Genomic DNA, 21,479 nt, shown 5'->3' with positions numbered 1-21,479 from the left:
ATTCGAGAGATTGGATGCCAATCTTCGGTCATGTTATGGTATTTGAAAATCAGTGCTGAATAGATGTATCTTGTGCATTGAATATGGTGGGAGACAGTTTGAACAGTATATGTAAATATAATAAAAATTCTCAAATCATCTAGCTTCTTTTATTTTATTTCACCACATATTGTGGAAAGCGACTTTGTGCTCAATCTGATTATTTGTTTACGAGGGAAAAAATAAGAAAAAAGTTAGTGATCACTTCCTTAATACTTTTACTATTTATCTCTTGTATAGAGAAATGGAATATTAAAAAGGAACATAAATGACTGAAGGGTTTAATTTACCTATAATTTTAAAACGACAAAAGTTTGTATTAATAATAAACATTGTGTGTGTGTGTGTGTGTGTCTGTCTGTCTGTCTGTCATCAGCTTTTCACACAGAAAATAATCACCTAAAGCGACCAAATTTTGTACACGGATATATATATTTATTCACGAGATATAATCGCTTACGAAGCCGTTTTTCGAATTTTCGGCTGGGAGGGGATCGGACGAGGTGAAATGTTATGCACGTTTCTTCTGGTTATTTCTATGAACGCCTTGGATATAGGCAACACACATTACTTTTGTGTTGTATGTTTACATAACATCACATGATAACCCAGTCAATGAACTGGTTGTGGAGAATTTCTTTGCGGACACTTTTTTCCCTCTCATTTTTTTAATCCAGCTTCTGGACTAATGCCCTGCAACGATAGTGCTTATAGCTAGTAAATATATAAATAAAGTTATCGTTGAAGTCTTCCTTTAGAACTTTGAGGTTATTAATTGAACGCATGTAAGTACTTGTTTTGCTTCTCCCGAACAAAAATAAATGTTGACTAAACAGTTAATATTTTCGCTTATGGTGCAGAAGATCTGTGCTCGATTACTAGTAGATATAATTCAGATCATACGTTAAACTGTGGGAAGATTTAAATCTCACGTCAGACAGATTTGAGTGGAAAAAGACGTATTACTCTAAATAAAGAAACACAAGAGAATATAGAGATATTCAAAATTTCACTAACTACTTTTTTTTTTATATATTTTCTACTCAGTATAGTTTTGAAACATCCTGATTAAATATTTAACATTTTCTTTCTCGATTGATGAGACTCAGCTTCGCTTCCGATAGTAACAGCGGAGGTTTGGACCAATTTTAATTATAGAAGCAGTCTCATATAGCATCTTTGTAGTGAATCTAGTGAAAATGAGACCTTAACTTTCAATGAGCAAATATTCGTGGTTGGTACACTACAGAATATTACAGTTAGTTTTCAGTTCTGTGTTCTTATGTAATACGACGGTTATAAAGGAGAGTATATTATTATTATTATTATTATTATTATTATTATTATTATTATTATTATTATTATTATTATTATTATTATTATTATTATTATTATTATTATTATTATTATTATTATGCGTTCTGAACCGCGACACGGAGGTTGAATTTGGTGCAGTTGGCTGGTGCATAGACCTTCATGCAAGATCAAACTACAGTAAGGTAATTCCTCACCCATTATCTCGCCTCTGTGACAGCTAGGCCACAGACCCAAATCATTCATAAAAGCAAAGATGAGAAGTTTCATTTTTAAAAAAACGTACACTATGATAAATACCGGATAATTATGTAAGTGCATGTAAATAAAAATATAAAGAAATAGGACGTTTTTTTCAACTAAAAGAAAGAATTAATAAACATACAACAAAATGGATTATTTTATACAAGTACTTCTGTACATTCCGAGATCTGGAATGGTTACATTTCCAAGTTCAAGGAAAAAGTAGTTTGAAGGAAATACGTACTTCAGTCGGATATACGATACTTCCGTTGAAAAGAGATTAGCATGTTCCGAGAGCCTCTTTTGTATTAAAACATTGAAACGATTCATTCATTTGTCATTTCTGTAGAACCTTTGTATTTTAAATTCTTGATATAAACTCTATAACGTGGAACCTGCATATACAAAAAATTCCACCTTTTTTCCTAACATGTGTATAGCTCTAGCAAGAATTAGTTAACTATTTTTTTTTTTAAATCTACAACGAGATGATGCATTAAAAATAATGTCAAAGATTCCTAAAGGCTAATGCCCGCTTTCTCATTTTCCATTGGCACGATAAGTACTGGTATTCTGTTTATATAACTTACAAGATGTTATCAAAATTGGGGTCAAGTATTAAGATGAGGCTGTTATTTTAATGCAACCTAGTGCCTTCTATCATAGTTCTTGAACTTGACAAAAAATTTGGGAATGTGTTAGGTGTGGTTTTCTTTTCTTGATAGCTGTAGAGACATACATTTTTAGAATATGCGAACTTTACTTAAATATATTACGTTGCTGGTCAAGGGCGCCCATGTTGTGATTTCCAAGGGGGGGCAAGTATAAGCGACATTTCAAATATAGTTTCAAATTATGCTGTAACTATTCTAAAAATTCAATTGAGTTTTCGCTATTCCGAAGTACAATTTCTTCTAGGGGGGCGAGCGCCTCACCTTGCCCCCCCTAATGGGCGCCCTTGTTATTGGTTCTTATTTTGTATATCTATGTAATTGGATTCCAAGTACATTATTAACCCTCGCATTACCAACGGGGAGAGAGTACTTTGTGCCGACCACAGTATGATTTTTGTAATACCCTTCTAATCGTCTCTTTAGAATTGTAATATATATTAATTGAACGTTAGTGTGTCTCATAAATTTGCTATTTAAAGTTGGTGGGCACAAAATACCCCCCTTGTTGGTAGGAGAGGTGACTGACATTTAGAAGTGTCACTACTATATGGCAATATAACAAATAGCTGTATCCCCCCTTTTCTGAATTTGGCGTTGTCTTATCTCGTGTACTGTTCACTTCAGTCACTGTAGATTTTCTTTGTAATAGTTAGTTTTTCTCATAAATTTGTTATTATAAGTTGGTGGGCACAAAGTACGCCCTCCCCCGTTGGTGCGAAATGTGACTTACATTTAGAAGTGTCACTACTATATGGCAATCTTCCGATTATTGTATTTGAATAACTCAATTAATTTACATACCTGAACAAGTAGTATGTGCGTAAAGAGTACGTGTATCACCATTAGAAAAAGATAAATAATGATCTGCTAATTAATCGTGTTCTTTGCTATATATATGAAACACAAATAAATAACAGTTTCTTCCAGTAACATAAAACCTGTTAATTATTCTTGGCATCGAACGACGTACTGTTTTGCGCATCAGAAATTCATTTTCTTGTTTTTTTTTCAAAAACTACACATGAGAATTACTTTTAAGCATGTAATTTTGTTCAGCTTGATGTAATCTATAGACTGATATGTCTTATAGGACAATATTTTAGTTAACCAGAAATTTAAATTTAAGACTGATTTTAAACTATATATAATTAACCATACTATGCACTGCTGTCTTATTAATAAGGAATGAGGAAACGAGAAAACCCCACAAAGCCCCCACGGATACGATATTAGCCACCACACACTTACATGGCCGGGGATCGAACCACAGATCTGTTGTACCAAAGGTGAACGCTTTGCCATTCAGTCACCGTGCCACGTAAGAGTCTTCGCCAAATTACTTCTTGAATATTCGGAAGATTGAACTGGAACTGGAAAGACGTTTACCTGAAATGTGTTATTTACATATTATAATACTTGTTGTATATGTTTATGTTTACTCAGTATTGTTTTGTATTAGATGTAACAAAAATTTAAACTGAATTTTCTCAGTGTTGTGTATACTTTGTTATGATGGAATTACCACAATAATTATCAATACTAAACTATCATATAATTTGGTATATCTTTTGAAAAAAAAGTAATTATTTCACTAAACTTCCGTTACATTTTATTGAAAGAAAATACTGAAATATTGAAAGTAAAGACAACGGAGAGAAACATATTGCTTTATATGTTCCTAATTTTGTTCCTATTTTATTATCCCTGTTAAAGTAAAGTGAGATTTTAAAGACACTTAAATAGTTTCCATGAAAAAAATATAAATGGTGTGTATGATGTGAGGATTAACTTACTGATTCACTAGGACCGTGCATTTTTCTCGTAAATTAGAAATTTAAGAGTTTTAGCTTTAGGTCATTTTTGACCATTTCTTAGGTAAATATAACTTCAGATTTAGTAGTTTTAGTTTTGCACTTGTCAGCATTCGTGAACATAGCTTCGAAATTGATATAATTGAATTAAGTAAATAATCGCCAAAAAATTAAGTACGAAGGAAAATATTGTATTCGGCTCTCGAGCTTCAACTCAGTGTAAAGTTTTGAATGAAATTATGCTATTTATTTTCACTGTTTAAATTTATAATTAATAGAAATATATAAAAGCAAAATTGCAGCATTGTATTGTCACCTGGCTTACATCGATGTTCAAAATTGTATCATTGCATGATGTCAGGTTACATCTATCAATCATACACAAACACATATCTATCTATCTGTCTATCTATCTATCTATCTATCTATCTATCTATCGATATATATATATATATATATATATATATATATATATATATATGTGTGTGTGTGTGTGTGTGTGTGTGTGTGTGTGATTAATAGATGTGTATGTGTGTGATGAATTCTCTTAGGAAACAAACCATACAAGGCAGACAAAACCAAAGTGTTACTGCATACTACAAGTGACAAATAGCGACCTACACAGCATCCGTATACAGGGTGGTGTGACGAAGTTATGTAGTGCTGCGAATATATTGGAAACAAATTGTCCAAGATAGATGGTTGTCAAAAAGTATTGGAAAGACTCTTCATCCTGCAATGTATCAACAAGTGTTGATAATGGTATGTATGTGTTTCCAATATAAATAACGCTCACCACTTCACTTATACAACCCCAGTTCTTATTCTTGATATTTGAGCATTTGGAATTAAGGAACACACTTATACGTTGTTCTAAGAGATAATTTATGTTTAACCTTATAGCTATACGAATTTCTAAAAGCAAAGACTTAAAATAAAATTTAACTGCCCCACCCCACCATTAATCTTCTGGTATGTACAGAGCAAAGTAAGATTCTTTAAATAGGTCAGTTGTTTTTGGCTGTGAAAAATTTGTATTCAGCAAGATTTCCTTTACAGCTGCATGTGTGTGTTCGAATTTATGACTGGATGTAACAAACGGTTCTGCGAACTCGAAATATTTTAACAGCCGGTTCTACCGAACCGGTGCGAACCAGCTGAATAGCACCACTGATTTTAACACGATACACAATGTCTTTGATAAAATTTCACTAGAGAAAACCCAGTGATGTGAGGTCGAAACTTCTTGGAATCCAAGGAATAGGTCCTTGACTTCCAATCTATTGATCTCCAGAACAAATATCCAAAGCACGTGAAACAATACTATCAAAGTGAGAAGTGCTTCATTGTGAAGGGAGATAATTTAAAAAATAGAACTAGTGTGAATTTGATTATCACCTGCACGTATGTCGTACTATTAATGGTGCACATATAGAAACATGCTGATGTGCAAATGTACTGAAGATATTTTCGTCAGAATATAGTATATACTGCATTTGTTTTTGCATTGAATAAAATATTTAGTTGCCAAATAAAACGATGTGTCTACTACTCAAGTGCCTTGAATTTTGCACATCACCACCACGAAATCAAAACATTCTTTTTCGAAGACCCTGCATTTTCTACTACTACATCACTATGAAGCCCAAATTTTTATTCGGGGGGCGCGGTGGCTCAGTGGTAGAGCGTTCACATCCGGTGCTTAGGGTCCCTGGTTCGATCCCAACTCGCGCCGTGTGGACTTTGTGGTGGACAAACACCGTGCTCGTGGGTTTTCTCGGGGCTCTCCCGTTTCCTCCCACTTTCTTCATTCCATCATTTTCACTCATTTCTCATTGTCACCGTCTCCTTTAGCCTAACCGGCATAACTATGGGACGTTAAACTTAAAGATTTCATTTCATTTTTCATTTCATTTCCAAATTTTTATTTTGCTTTTCTGATTCTCTTTTACGTACAAAATTGAGAAACATTATAAATCCACACATACCTCATATTATTTTGTTTTCTCTAGTTCGGATTCATATTTTTAAAAATAGAAAGTGATTCTAATTTTAGTCAAAGCTATCCAGAAATAAAGTTTGACATAAAGAAAATATTGAATAAAATTGGCTCACATCTGAAGACTTGATGATTACAAAGCGAGTTCTTCAGCAGGAATGTCATCCAACTCAAAACATTGGCACAATATTTTAAGTATTAGACTTTATTTAAATTAACATGAATGTATGTAATAAAATTGTATTCTGTGGGTGCACCATGTCGCATAAAAATTCCTGCAGACAGGCTGTACAACTGAACATATCTTTAGTATTGGGTGGTATCATTGTTTACAGGACAACCACCCAGAAACTGGTCCCAGTCTGCCACAACTATGATCTCTATAAGAGATCTTTACAACTGTAAGCTTTCACGAACCAGTACTCATAAAGTTTCATTTTGACGTAGTGTTTCGTGGCATTAAAAGTTATTGCACGTTAGTACCTTGTAGCGTCACCAAACATTCATCAATCTGGATTCTAAGAAACCATTCATAAACGTGAAAGAGGCGCGTGCACCATTGTCTTGGCTAACCTGCAAACCATGATAATTAACTGCACTGGAATAAGCCTTGGGGATATTCGTGCATTTCAAATGAAGAAGTGAGATTCAACAATGTTGTATGTTAGCTCGTTGAAAGATCAACTGTGGCTTATAGAAGTTATTTACAGTAACGCTGCACTTTTTTTTATATGAGTTTTGAACTTCATTAGTGCTAAAAAAGCAATGGGACATGCAAAATGAGGAAGTAATTTAACCCCTTAAATAGCGTTGATTTAAGCAAGTCAAACTTTGATATATGTTGTTAAGTATGAATAAGTATGAATAAAATAAGTAAACATAAGACATAAGTATGAATTAAATTTATTTTTCAAGGACATATCAGTTTGCTTTGTCATTTCATTCATGTTCTATATGGTGCACTCACAGAATACAGTTTTATTCCGTACATTCATGTTAATTTGAATAGGTCTAATACTTAAACTAGTGTGTCAGTGCATTGAGTTGAATTACATTCGCGTAGAACTCGCCTTGTATTCATCAAGTCTTCATATTTGAGCCAATTTGATTAAATATCTTTCTTTACATGAGACTATTTCTGGATGGAAGCTTTGACTAAAATTGGAATCACTTTTTTTTTTTAAAGTGAATCCACACTAGAAAAAACAAAAGGATATGAGGTATGTGTAGATTCGTGGTGTTTTTCAATTTTGAAAGTAATGTCATTCTACTTAGGATTTTTTTCCAGGAATTAAAAAAATATGGAAGTGATTCTGGTTAACTGAAGAGTGTAACCTCTTATTTCAGGATACTTGATACTTTTCAGAGTAATTTGTGTTCGGAGGATGTAGTTTTTACTTTAAATTACATGACACTTTTCAAAATAATTTGTGTCTTGGATCACTTGAACAGTCTAACTTTCCATTTCAGTATATAAAACGTTTTCTTAGTAACAGTTTGAAAGGTATCTTCATAGGGATAAGTATTATTGTGCAGTCGATTGGTTTCCGCACATAGTTCCGTATGTGTTTCCAAGTTCTGTTTATCGAGGATATAAAATGTCTGGTATTGAACCAACACCGTGAGTCGTTTGAGAGGCTAAAGCTGAGTCATATTAAGGTGCTGATAGACACTGCGTAATAAGAAAAAAATATTACTTTCAATAGGAGCTAAAGATTTCCTGATGAAGTGATGCAAATATATGTTCTCGAGTTATCAACCAGTTGAAATATTCAACGTTTCGAGAACAGACATTGTTCTCATCTTCAAGGATGTGTATATATACTATCTGGAGTGGCCAAGATGGGCTCTGATTGGCTGGTGGATTGTCCAATCAGTTGTAGGCCTGATGACTGGTTGTGATTGGTCGGTGACTGATGCTTTTTGATTGGTTGCTCGGTTGCTCAGTCAGTTGTTGGGCCAATGACTAGCTGTGGCTGGCTGGTTGCTGGCTGATGCTTACTTTAGTTTCTAGGAAGTTTGTCTTAACAATTAAAACTTCTTTAGCCTGTCTTACCATGTGTCCGTCCATCCGGGAAGGAAAAAAACTCTCAGACCTCATTGATGGATCACCAATTTTGACCAGGATGTAGGGGATCAAAAATTAGGAATTGAGTTCGTTGATGGATGTGACATTCAAAACTGGAAACGGTTGCAATCATCCATTTCCAGTTTTAACATTTATCACTATAGATTAAAAACGGTAATAGCGAAAAATGGTTTCCTGCAATCGATTGAGTATTCTAAGAATACGTTTAACCTCCATCCTTATCTTTCTACTCAAACCGACAATAATAGAAATCCATTATAATTTCCTACAGATTAAAAATGATTAGAGGTAGCATGTAGCGTTTTTTAAAAATCGATTTATCGTCCTAAGGATATCTTCTCCTAAGGATATAGGTCCTATCTTCTCCGTTAACCCTCTGTTCAAACAAGTAGTAGAAATCATCCACTTCCGGTTTTAACGTTTGATTACTATAGACTTAAAACTGTAATAGATAGCGATAAGCGGTTTTCTGCGATCAATTCAGAGTCTCAAAAATATCTTCCGTCTCCACTCTAATCTCGGTACTAAAACCGAAAGTAGTAGAAATCTACCAACACTTCCGGTTTTTAATATTAATTGAGTAAATATTACACGAGACAAACTAAATTTATTCACGTGGTATAGGCGTGACACTGCTAATTGTTGTCTTCTATGGAATAATAATCTTATAGTACCACTCTGACATATATATTTATTTAAGTGCATAAAAGACCTCTCTGTTGAGAATCAAATAACTAAAAATCAAGAGTAGCTGGATGGGCTAGCTTTTATTAACGTAATTTTAATCGAATAACTTTTAGCATATATAATATATGTATTACATAGAAAAGATAATATGTTACATAATGTTAGAACTTTTATAACAGAGAAAGTAATGGAAATATAGAAGCAATTAAATTAATAAAAACAACAAACATTGTCCTTGAAAATTCACGTCCCTAATGGAAGTAGACGATTGAAGAGTGCGACTTGTGACTTCACTATACAAGACTTTTTTTTTTTTTGCAAGACTTTATGTCTTAGTTTAGCTGAGCGATGTTAACTTTGCACTTTAGTGTACACTAAACATTTTGTAATAATTTATCTTAGATTGCTTTAGCTATGTAACTTTTTACTTCAGAATACAAATGTCATCATCATCATCATAGGTATTCTGCCATTATTGACAGGTCACTTGCTGCAACTAAGAAGCTTCCATTCTGTTAACCTCTTCGTTTTCACATACCATTTTTCTTTTTTCATATCTCCATGAACTGTAGTCTTCTTCCCTCCTCCCTCTCTTTTCTGCCACCATACCCTCTAGCACGTTCCTCGTGATAGCCTAGAGTTCCTTCTCAGCAACATCCCAACCAGTTGCTCTTCCTCTCCTTAATAATATCTAAAATTATTCTTTTTCCCCCACCATTTCTACCCCCTCTCATTCGTTTTCCGCTCAACCAAGATAATTCTCTTCATTCTTCTCTACACTCACATTTCGAAATCTTCCAGTCGTATACATGTAAAAAAAATCACTATTAACTAGCAGATCACATCTATTGTTGTTTGTCTTCTCCTGACAATAAGATACATTTTCTGCAGTGAACCACATATTCCTAACAGTGAAAACATTCTCCTAACAGTGACATATATATATATATATATATATATATATATATATATATATATATATATATATATATACTCCTAACAGACACACATACTCCTAACAGTGACATGCGAACACAATATATATATAATGACGTACACAATCCTAACAGTGGCATACATAATCTTAGGAGTGACGCACATATTCTTAACACTGACACATATACTCTAAATACTGACATATACTCTAAACACTGACATCCATACTCCTAACAGTGACGCAATACTTTTAACACTGGCACACTCAATACTAAAATTTACGTACATATCCTAACAGTGACACGCATACTCCTAACAGTGACATGCGTACACAATATATATATACTGTTAACAGTGACACACACTCCTAACTGACACACATACTCCTAACAATGATATCCATACTCCTAGCAGTGGCACAACATACTCCTAACAGTGACATATATATTCCTAACGGTGACAACCACATTCCTAACAGTGATATGCATACTTCTAAGAATGACATACATACTCGGAAGAGTGACACGCATACTCCTGAGAATGACATTCACAACCCTATCAATAACACAGATACCCCTAACAGTGGCATACACACTCCTAACAGTGGCATACACACTCCTAACAGTGACATGCATACCCCTAACAATGACACGCATACTCATAACAGTGAAACGCATTCTTCTGAGAATAACATACATACTCTCAACAATGTCTCTACGTCGATTTGTTTTTCACCCATTCAGATTCATTTCTGTTAATAATTTAAAAGTGTATACTATAATATCCATCCCAGCACCAAGGGGGGGGGGGGAATAAATGTAGTACCAAGGGTGAGATAAGTGTTAACAGCTCCTACTTTCTTTTGTTCAATCTATTATATCTGTTCCTATCTATGTATATACAGGTGGATTAGACTTTAAATTTTACAAGTAAAATCACTTAGGGGAATTTTAACATGTTTAGATCAGATTACGTAACCATGAAATTAACATGTGATTAAAGAAGATAATTTCCTGGAAATTTATATTCGATTTACCTGTACAACCCACTTGATTCTGATATAACTTACAAAAGGAGAACTGGTTATTTTATATATATATATATATATATATATATATATATATATATATATATATATATATATATATATATATATATATATATATATATATATATATGAGCCATTCAGGGAAAATAACTAGTGTTTTGTCATAATTTATAATAGATTAACATTGAAGTCAGTTGACGAAACACAATATAGAGTAAATCTCTTAGTAACAACCAGTTACTTACAGTGATCATCAATGTTTCCTATAAATCAAAAGGCTATAATATGTTATGTGTATTAATGTGTGCATATGAAGGTTTCCTAAGTGTGTATGTGTAAAAGGAAGAGAGAGAGAGAAGGAGGAGAAGTAGGAGAAAGAAAGCAGAGCGATTAGCGAGAGGGAAACCTCTTACAAGGTCGCAACGAAATAGCTGGATCGAGTTATTACGACGTTTAGCTTTCATAAATGTGTTTTCAATAGCTTATCTCACGTTCGATCAAACTTTAGAAGGTATTTGGAGAGAGGAATATGTTATGAGAACGGGAGATCAATCAAATATGCGTAGCCAATCAAGTTTGAAACAATTAGGATTATTTAAAATAATAACAATATTCTATATTTGACATTATATCTAATTATTTTAATGAGAAATACAATTTTGTATTTCTACATTGGCACGAAGTAAATGGTGATTGGAACGAAGCAGTCGGTGTCAAATATAGAAGTAGGAGGGGAGAAAATAGAACAGATGACTAGTTTTCAATACCTGGGTAGTATTATTAGTGATGATATGAAGTGCGAACGTGAAATAAAAGCAAGGATAGGAATGGCGAAAGAAGCCTTTAGGAGGAAGAAAATACTATTTTATGGGACCTTGAATAAAGAGTTAAGAAAAAGACTTATAAAATACTTGGTGTGAAGTATTGTACTGGATTCGGAAGAAACATGAACATTACGCGAAAAAAAAATGAAAAAAGGATATTAGCTTTCAAAATGTGTATATGGAGAAGAATGGAGAGAATTAGCTAGGTGGAGCGGGAAACGAATAAGAGTGTGTTAGAAATGTGGGGGAAAATAAAAAAAATTTAGATATTATTGAGATTGGCTAAGAAGGAACTGTGTCATCAGGGACGTGCTAGAAGGTATGGTAGCAGGAAAGAGAGGGAGGGGCGAAGGAAACTACAATTAATGGACGATATCAAAACAGAAAAATTGTACTTAAAAACGAGTGGAGCATGGAAGCTTCTCAGTTGCGGCAAGTGATCTACCAATAATGGCAGAATACCTATGATGATGATGATGATGACATTGGCATTTATGGAAAAATCGTTGAAAAGAAGTATTCATATAGTGAAGTAACGCTGCTCCTTGAGGTTGATTTGAATTGAGTTTTGTGATCTTATGCAATACCAAGGTTATGTATGACATGGCACAACTCTCACAGTATAGGTTTCTCCTCATCACACTATCTTGCCTTAGGGATTGGGTGATAGAGCTACGTCACTGCTCCGTCCTATTGATTCTTGCGTTACCCTTTTATGTATGAAGTACTCTTTTCTATTGCTTTTAGATCAACTGTAACCTAGTATAGATCAGAACTATTGTAAATTTGAGTTTAATATCGTCGCTCCGGAAGTTAAATTCCAAACACTTGATTAGGGATCTCTCATTACTTGTTTCAAAATCTTATATGTTGCAATCTCAGTCTTGCATTCAAATTTCACAAATTAAATAATGCATTTATAAAAAATTATTATCCTGAACCTACTTTAAGAGTTGTGCTCTTGTAAATTAACCTGAGTAAGATATTTCTCGTATTCAAGAGGTAAAAAAGGTTTGATTTTGTTCTTTTTATCCTGATGTAACGACGAATAAATTCTCTAAATTCTCTATGTATGTACTTCACGTGATAATTTCAATTCTCTTTACAGATGACAAGCACAACAAAATAGCGATGTTAAATCAGCAAAAAAGCTGTCGGACAACATTTTTTTTTACCACATGCAAGTATGAGATTGTACAAGTAGCTCTTCACTGAGTACAAGAATAACATTAATTAATTCTATACCAGTTTAATAGCATATATTATTACTTTTAATTATGATTGTCATTACGTAAATTGTACATCAACAGATTCTTGATTCCCATTAAAGATAAAGTTAACCTTATTTTTCTGTGATGTTAAATTTTAGTAAATTATTCGGTTTTAAGGGCATTTTTTATTGCACTTCCTTCACCTATAAAGAGTTTGGTTTATGAAAAAGTCATTGATATATATGGTCAAAAGTTAGGAATTGACGTGTTCTTTGATGGAGATGACTTATCCAATTGATCCCAACATATGAACATTAGAAATCGACTGCCCATTTATTCCTATGGGAGTAATCAGGGATATTATCTCTGATTGATAGACTATCCGCAGTGTAGATGAGATGAAAGGGTTAGTATAATGGACAGGATACAAAATACTAATCTGCTCGTAGAATATAACGTTAAAATGAAACAAAGTGACTTCATATTCGACAAAACTAAAAACTTAATCATGTTCTAATTTCAGATATTAATTCATCTTAACGGGATGATCTACCTTTTCTCGGCACAAAAATTTTTATATTGGACCTTATGGGGAGAACATGGCTACCGAATTTCCTCAGTTTCTAAGGAACTAGGTGTCTCTAATGGGAAAGAAAAAATTTGCAGCATTCTACAGAAGTTTATTAACGGGTTGAAATACTTAAATTGTATATTTGTCTGCTAGTTTAGCAGAAATAAATTATTAAAAAATAAATAAATTAGTTTCTTTTTATACAAATTATAATATGTCTAACTTTGGAACCAATTATGGTAGAAAGATCAACTTTTTTTTGTTTTATTCCTTGAGAAGAAACGACTCTAATAGTTTTAATCACAACCATATCTGATACGCCAATTAAAAAATAGTATTTTAATATAAGTATTAAAGTCCACCTGTCAAGAAGTTTGACGAGGGTAAGGCATCCGCGCCCGCCCTTTTCTTCTGTTTTCGTCCCGAGAGATATGAAGGAACCGTTTTCACAGCAGGTGTCAATGCGAATGTAAACATCCTGTCCTCACGTTCAATAGCCCAAGTTCGGCCACTTTCTCTCTCTCTCTTTTTTCTCTCTCTCTTCCGAGGAGGTGTTTCTACCCTGTAAGAAAATTATAGATATGTAGAGAAAATGGTAATCAATTATTCCTGAGAGCCAGATGATAGACAAGCATTCCAAATGCCTTCGAATTCCAAAAATGTATCGACCATAACTTTACCATCTGGTTATTTTCAGGAGGCAAAAGTTATATTATTATTATTATTATTATTATTATTATTATTATTATTATTATTTGGAGTTAGAGTGCAAAGCCACGAAGATACAAATGGCTCCATTGGCTAAACATACACATAGCTGCCCCCATTCAGAACATCCCTTTGTGCGTTAGAAAACATGCTATAACAATGCGTCACTTGCAAAAATCTAATTCAACCCTTATTGACCTCAGTAGCGCTTACTAATAGCGTAAATGCTATAAATCAGGCATTTGCAAGTAGGAACAGGGATTGGCCGAATCACAGAAATCTTACTGTCGTCACGGGCTGTAAAAGATAATATATGACATTTTCACAAGAAATAATTATCGGATAATTTAATAACGGACAATTTCGCGGGCTGTATAAAAGAACTCAGCGTGTCAGATCCGGCCCGCGAACCGACGTTTGGATATGCCTGCGTAAACATTCAACAAAAATATTTCCCCCGTAGGACGCTTCTTTGTATTGAAGAGAAGGCTAGAGCGGTATCTTGGAGTCAGAGCGGTATCTGAAGAACAGCAACAGGATAATATTCCAAAATATGTCTCAAAAGTATCAAAGTTCTGAACAATTTTTACAGCTGTAGTGGAGAAATGAAGTTATTTAGGACATTATTATTTTGTTTATTTCTAACGACAACTAAAAAGTTTATGTACATTGTGCAAAATTATTTTGACTTGCAAAAGAATCTTTTGTAATTAAATTTAACGAGTTAGTTCTTGTGTGATCTGATGAGACTTCAATTGAGACTCCCCCCACCTCGCTCCCCTGTATCACTTCGTTTGACATTTCAAAGAAAATATTTTTCATTACTGTTTGTTTTTATGTCATCTCAGGAAATATTTCTAGTTCTGCCTCAGAAAATATGTTGTATGTAAATAAAGGATGAATATTTTCGAGAGTACCTTAGTAAATCAAAGAGTTAAAAAAAAAAAAAGAAGAAAAAGCTTTTGGCACAGGGCAACAAGAGACAGCTTTCCTTGAGAAATTGAAACGGCTGTCGTTTGTACTTTTTTCTGGGAGCAGGAAAATTCGGTGTAGGAAATTTCGGTGTAGGAAAATTCGGCGTAAGAAAATTCGGTGTAGGAAAATTCGGTGTACAGAAAATTCGGTGTACGGAAAACTCGGTGTGGGGAATGTTAGGTGTAAAGAAAGATTCCTTGTAGGAGGCCGTAGGATTTATTTAAAACTCAACTTTGAAGATAAATGAGCGTATTAGTTTGAAGTTCAAATTTTGTGGAGAACGTACTTTTACTGTCTACTATCATTTTTACTGTTTACTGTCTACTTTATATTGCTATATATTGAATTGTGTTTCTGAAATTATTGGAATTCTAGATTTCGAGGGATTTTAACATTTTATGGCCCTTACATGACGAGAAATTTGTCCTCCAATCAGACACTTTAGTCCTCAAAGTCCTCCAATCAGACACTTTAGTTTGTTTACCTTAAGACAAACAAATTAAAGTGTCTGATTGGAAGAGAAGTCAACTATTTGTACAACTATTATCTGATAAAACCATCCTGTTTTATATTGCCCTTTCCACTAAGACTTTTTTGATCAATATATTTTTGCATCTTACATATGTATAGACAGAGTGATTCTTTGAAAACTCACGGATTTCATTTGGCTCTAGAATTTCTATGTGAAGTCAGATTTTCATGCGGTTTGCTGCAAATCATCAAGGAGGGATGGGAGATTTATGGGACTATGTTTACTGGTTTAAATTCATCCGGGGTAATATAGAGCAAGCCGCAAGAAAAACAGCAAATATTCGCCATTGTACGTTACAGTTCGAATGAGATATTGGATATTTGAAGCGAAATCACATGTTGAATAGAGATTTCTTGGGTGACTTAGAGTCGGTACCTGACATCTTTCACAACATCCGTCAGCGAGGTCCGATGCTTCCCTGTCTTCCTCAGAAGCGATCCTGTTTCCTGCAATTGATTTACTAACGACCATATTATGTTCCTGTCTGGGGCAGAACGTGAGGCAAAGTTGCGTGTAAATGTCCTTTGCGTAGCAACAACAGATCCCGTTCTCCAAAAACTTTTTAACGATAAAATCACGTTGCTCCAAAGAGTACATTATTGTAACTGTGTCCTGATCATATTGATACAGTAGCACAGCATAATTCTCAATACAACGGCCCAGTTTCTTGTTTCTTATTGACCGTCGTGAGATTGCCATCTAACGAAGAAACTCAAATCTCCACACCGCACCTCACCTAATTCCAATTCGATACGGTGGCGAATATTTGCTGTTTTTCTAGAGGCGTGGCCGATATTACTCCAAATGAATTTAAACCAGTAAACATAGTTACATAAATCTCCCAACGTTCCTTGATCATTTGCCACAAACTGCATGGAAATCGGACTTCAGTTAGAAATTCTAGACCTAAATGAAATCCGTGAGTTTTAAAAGAATCACCTTGTATGTGTTCTATGATGTACTATAGGAAAGGTGTTTTTAGTTATTCTTATTACTATTCTGTGAACTTATAATTGTTTTATTTCTGACAAAAAGTGTCAGTTTCATTGTGTGATGAAAAGGAGTTTATAGTAATACCCCGCGAAAGACATGCAAGAGGTAGTGGACTGAAGGAAAAAAAGAAAAAAAAACGCTTTTCTTGAAATAGGAAATAACATTTTAATCGTTACATTTTATGGTTTTCGTTTTCACAATATTAAGTGTCGTAAATTGTCGTAAGTGGTAATATTCAATATGTACTACACCGAATCTACCTTACACCTAAATTTCCCGACACCGAGTTTTCCGTACACCGAATTTTCTGTACACCGAATTTTCCTACACCGAGTTTTCTTACACCGAAATTTCCTACACCGAATTTTCCTAGACCCCTTTTTTCTGGATCATGCTGGCGTTCACATTGAAGTAAGGCAATTTTGAACCAAATTTGGTTTCATTTCTGACTTTTTTGGTGTGTGTGTGTGTGTGTGTGTGTGTGTGTGTGTGTGTGTGTGTGTGTGTGTGTGTGATATGTATTGGGACAGTTTTGAATGAAGAGTGCGGGACACATTTTAAGCAAGATTTAAATTGGTTAAATCGGTGTCTATAAGATGAACTGAATCAAAATTAGCGAACGGAATGCTATTTGGTCTATTTATTGAGATTTGAGGGTCCTTCAGACCGAGTCCAGAACATTAACTTAACTAAAAATCAAATTCTAATAATTCAGACTTGATAGCATATTGTTTTCAACCACATTGAGTGATATATATTAGCAATTAGTTTTCTACCGTAAAAAGTAGCCCTCGGAAGCGGACCATGATAATTATCCTTTGGCTCATATTATTGTTTGTTCAACCTTCCCTACCCTTGTTTAAATCTACCTCCCAAGGGAGTATATTTGAACGATATCCCCTATGGGCTTACGTCTCATCGAAAATTTAAAAAAGTTCTCCATTCTCTGGTCACATTGGTATATCATATTCAGCACATTGATGCACTTGCATAAGAAAATTTACTGAGTGTGAAGGAGAAAATAAGAATTTCGGGAAATTTATTGTTCAAATGCCCTCCGCCCTCTACTCTAAATGTATTACTTATGGTATGTGGCCATAGGGTAGCTAGAAGTTATGCCATTCAACTTACATAAGGACCACTATAGTTGCATGCCTCCCAGGCTTGATAAACTAAAATAAACATTGATTATGGACTAACACTCTTTTAGCATGAAACGATTCAGTTGTAGGAATTAAGAATTTTTGAGAGGTTCAAACGGCGTCTTTTCAAATTTTCAATTTGGTCATTCAGGTTAACGAACTCATCCAAGATCATTGTACAAATCAGCTTGTGTACCAACTTGGTTTCCTTCCATTTAAATCAAGGCAGTTAGCTTGTTCACAAGAAAAAATCATATTTGATATATGGGGGCGTGAGTGCACAAGGAATTCAAATCCCACATTTTTATTTTTTTGATACAAGTGTCATGAAAAAGCATTGAAATATGTCCCTTTTTAATACGAAGATAGTGCAAACTTAGGGGACATTTTTTTACGGACACCTATATATGGGGGCCAGGACTTTACATTGTCGGAATCCTGTGGGGGCACCCCTCTGCCCCCCCTTCCCTTCGCCACTACTGTATGCTATAATAATTGTCCGGAAGGGAAAAAAATTCCCAAAATAACAGCGTTTTCTGATATATACTGTTCTTCCCGCGCACTCTAGAATGCATCTTGATGAACTTCCAGAAGTAACAGGGAAAAGAGAATACTTCACACCACATCATCCAGTCTCTTAGTATGGAACCATTGGGAGACAAACTCTATAAAGCTAACAGTATTTGGCAGCTGACAGGTAATCTCAGAAACTGGTCGAGAACCTGTTTCATTCAGACATCCACCCCCTTCCCCCTCCATTTCAACAACCCCCGCCCTTTCCGCGGCCAAGCCTAGAATGGGGCGTGACTTACCGTCGTCAAACTTTGACAGGTGGACTTTAATACTTATATTAAAATACTATTTTTTAATTGGCGTATCAGATATGGTTGTGATTAAAACTATTAGAGTCGTTTCTTCTCAAGGAATAAAACAAAAAAAAGTTGATCTTTCTACCATAATTGGTTCCAAAGTTAGACATATTATAATTTGTATAAAAAGAAACTAATTTATTTATTTTTTAATAATTTATTTCTGCTAAACTAGCAGACAAATATACAATTTAAGTATTTCAACTCGTTAATAAACTTCTGTAGAATGCTGCAAATTTTTTCTTTCCCATTAGAGACACCTAGTTCCTTAGAAACTGAGGAAATTCGGTAGCCATGTTCTCCCCATAAGGTCCAATATAAAAATTTTTGTGCCGAGAAAAGGTAGATCATCCCGTTAAAGTATACTTAATTTAATTTTAAGTAAAATACTATATTTAAGCAGTGATGTAACTAAAGGGGGACCAAAAGGACTTGTGCCCCGAGCGCCGGAATAGGGGTCACAAATAAGCAAATATATATTTTCGCTGTAAGGCAAGGAAAGGAGTTTTAGCAAACTAAAGATCATAAAAGAAAAACCTCAGAAACTTAACAGGACAACAACGCCTCACCATCCTTAGGATCATACCCATAGAGCATAAGTTAGGTAGCTTCAAAGCTATCTTTTGAGGACATTGTAGAAATCTTTGCAGCCGAAACAGCCCGTTAAGTTAAATTTTAGTTCCAGCTTTTCGTGTCTTCACTTAACTTACATCAATTTAAGAGATTTACAAAATTTCCGAGTATAGGGGTCTAATACTCGAGACAACAGCTTGACTGTTTGTCATAATTTAATATTCTATTCTGAATCAACAGACTTGATGCACATCCCGAAATAATTCCAAAAATATTGTGATTTGCAATTATTATGATAAGACTATAAGAACAATAAAGCATGCAACTCTCAGATTATTTGATAATCAAACACTAATTAGTCTGGTATTTTATCTTGCATTAAAAATTAAATTATGTATGCCAATTTTGAATACTTGAAGATAAAATAGAATAGGAGAATTACTGTGTGATGCCAATATCAGGTGTACTCGGTGAGCGTTTTGGTTTGGTTAGTCATGGGGAGTGCTAAGACGAGTTCTTGCCCCGCGCGACAAGTAACCTAATTGCGTCGCTGTATTTAAGCCTAGACTTAGTAAAATTTAGCTTGTTAAGGAGTTTGTTTACCAAAACCGAAACAAAACTCCTTGACGTGGCGTACATTGTGACACTGTTACTTGTTCTTATTGTTTTCAAATTACTCAGTAACAGTACGCTCAGTAACTTAACAACAATAATTGTGAAAAGTGGGCCATTTGGAACTTACAAAATGCCAACAACAAAATATTGCAGTCTATTATTTTTAAGTCATAAATTTCTGTTTGCTTGTGTTTTTAAATGTATGAGTATATTTAAAGCCATTTTCACTCTAAAATATCATTTGACTTTTTTTTTTCAAATTACTATGTTATTTATTTATTTATTTATTTATTTATTTATTTTTGTAATAAAAGGACCGTAAAAGATATAGTTAATGTAATCGTGTGTTAATCTATTTTCGTTTCCATAATAGAGATTTTGGATTAACTATAGAGAGTCGCATTTGGATAACCGGCCTATTTTGCATACCTCATAATTACTTACATAATTTGTACATATTGTATATGCACTAATCAACTGAATTGAACTGAAACTTCTGGTTTTGAATCTCACAGATGATTTTGGATGAGAGTGATCAATGAAAGTGAATGATTGTGAAAGAACTAGTGGAATGAGAATGTATAAGGAAAATCGCAACCACGATAGTGTCCACTACAAACGTAGTTGAGGATTGAACCAATAGTCCGTGCACCAGAGGTGAGCGCTCTACCAATGATATATACGCACTAATCTCACCTCATCAATATTTGTTGCAGGTATATCATTTTTCTGACAATTTGTTAGTAAACAATTACTTAGTACAGTGCGAAGAAGGTATCCATCGCTAATTCCAGATACTTCGAATTTTTAATTAAAATTAAATTGGGCATCACAGAATTTGACGCTGAAGAAGGGCCCTATGGTCAAATAAACAGCCAGAAAAGATGAAAAAAAAACTTTAAATCATTTAAAATCATTCCCTGACTCCGAAGTTAGTATGAAAAATAATCAAAACACAAAACTTCTAGATTCCGCTGAGAAGTACCTCTGCATTTCTGTGATATTACTGCTATCAACGAGTATTTAAAATAGTTAAAAATTGTTAACTTCAAAACTTACTGTTAAATGGACATGTCACATGCAATGGAGATGCACAAAATATGTTTCCTGTTAATCACAGTCAAAATTACTTTCTATTTCACATATTTCCATTATGTGCGTTTTGAAATTTCTTAGAATTCACCATGAGGTGAAGCACGTATATTAAAATATCTCAGAGTAGCACGAAGAATGAACTTAACATCACTTGAAGAATACGATACTTGATCTATGTTTGAAAAATAAATTAGAAAAAGAGTTGTTTTTTATGGGCAGTTTTTCTGTTTGTATAGACAAGCTTTCGATGGAAATATTGAAAACATAATTTTCGTAAATTATAGTTTCTATAATTCTTAATACTGAACACTTGAATGAATTCCTTTATTTTAAATATCTTAAAGCAATCGTAGTGAAAATTTAAAAACATTTCAGTTTTGATAATGACTCCAAAACCAAATATCATTTCGTTATACTCATTGTTCATTTATAAAATCAAATACAATTGACATCGGAAACAGGGTTTAAGTTAGAACCTGGACATTTTTAAACATTTTTGAGAACATCTATTAATTTTTAAATATATAGACT

The 21,479-nt window shown here is 33.9% G+C and overlaps 1 protein-coding gene across 2 annotated transcripts in view; it reads right to left on the bottom strand.

Moving 5' to 3' along the window:
- The window catches only part of LOC145673013 (uncharacterized), a 134,785-nt gene that overhangs the window by 77,582 nt on the left and 35,724 nt on the right, over positions 1 to 21,479 (bottom strand). Inside the window, exon 1 of one of the 2 annotated variants that reach the window (XM_081742319.1) lies at positions 3,519 to 3,612. The exons of the other annotated variant lie outside the window; for it this stretch is intronic. The gene's annotated coding sequence lies outside the window, so the exon portion shown is untranslated. Of the gene's footprint in view, positions 1 to 3,518; positions 3,613 to 21,479 lie in introns of those variants that run through there. 2 annotated transcript variants of the gene reach the window in all.

This window comes from Thermobia domestica, chromosome 16, assembly GCF_964235325.1.
Source record: "Thermobia domestica chromosome 16, izTheDome1.hap1.1, whole genome shotgun sequence".
NCBI classification, from domain to species: Eukaryota; Metazoa; Arthropoda; class Insecta; order Zygentoma; family Lepismatidae; genus Thermobia; species Thermobia domestica.
The sequence above is the reverse complement of the archived record's forward strand: the minus strand, read 5'-3'. Positions and strand labels throughout refer to the sequence as shown.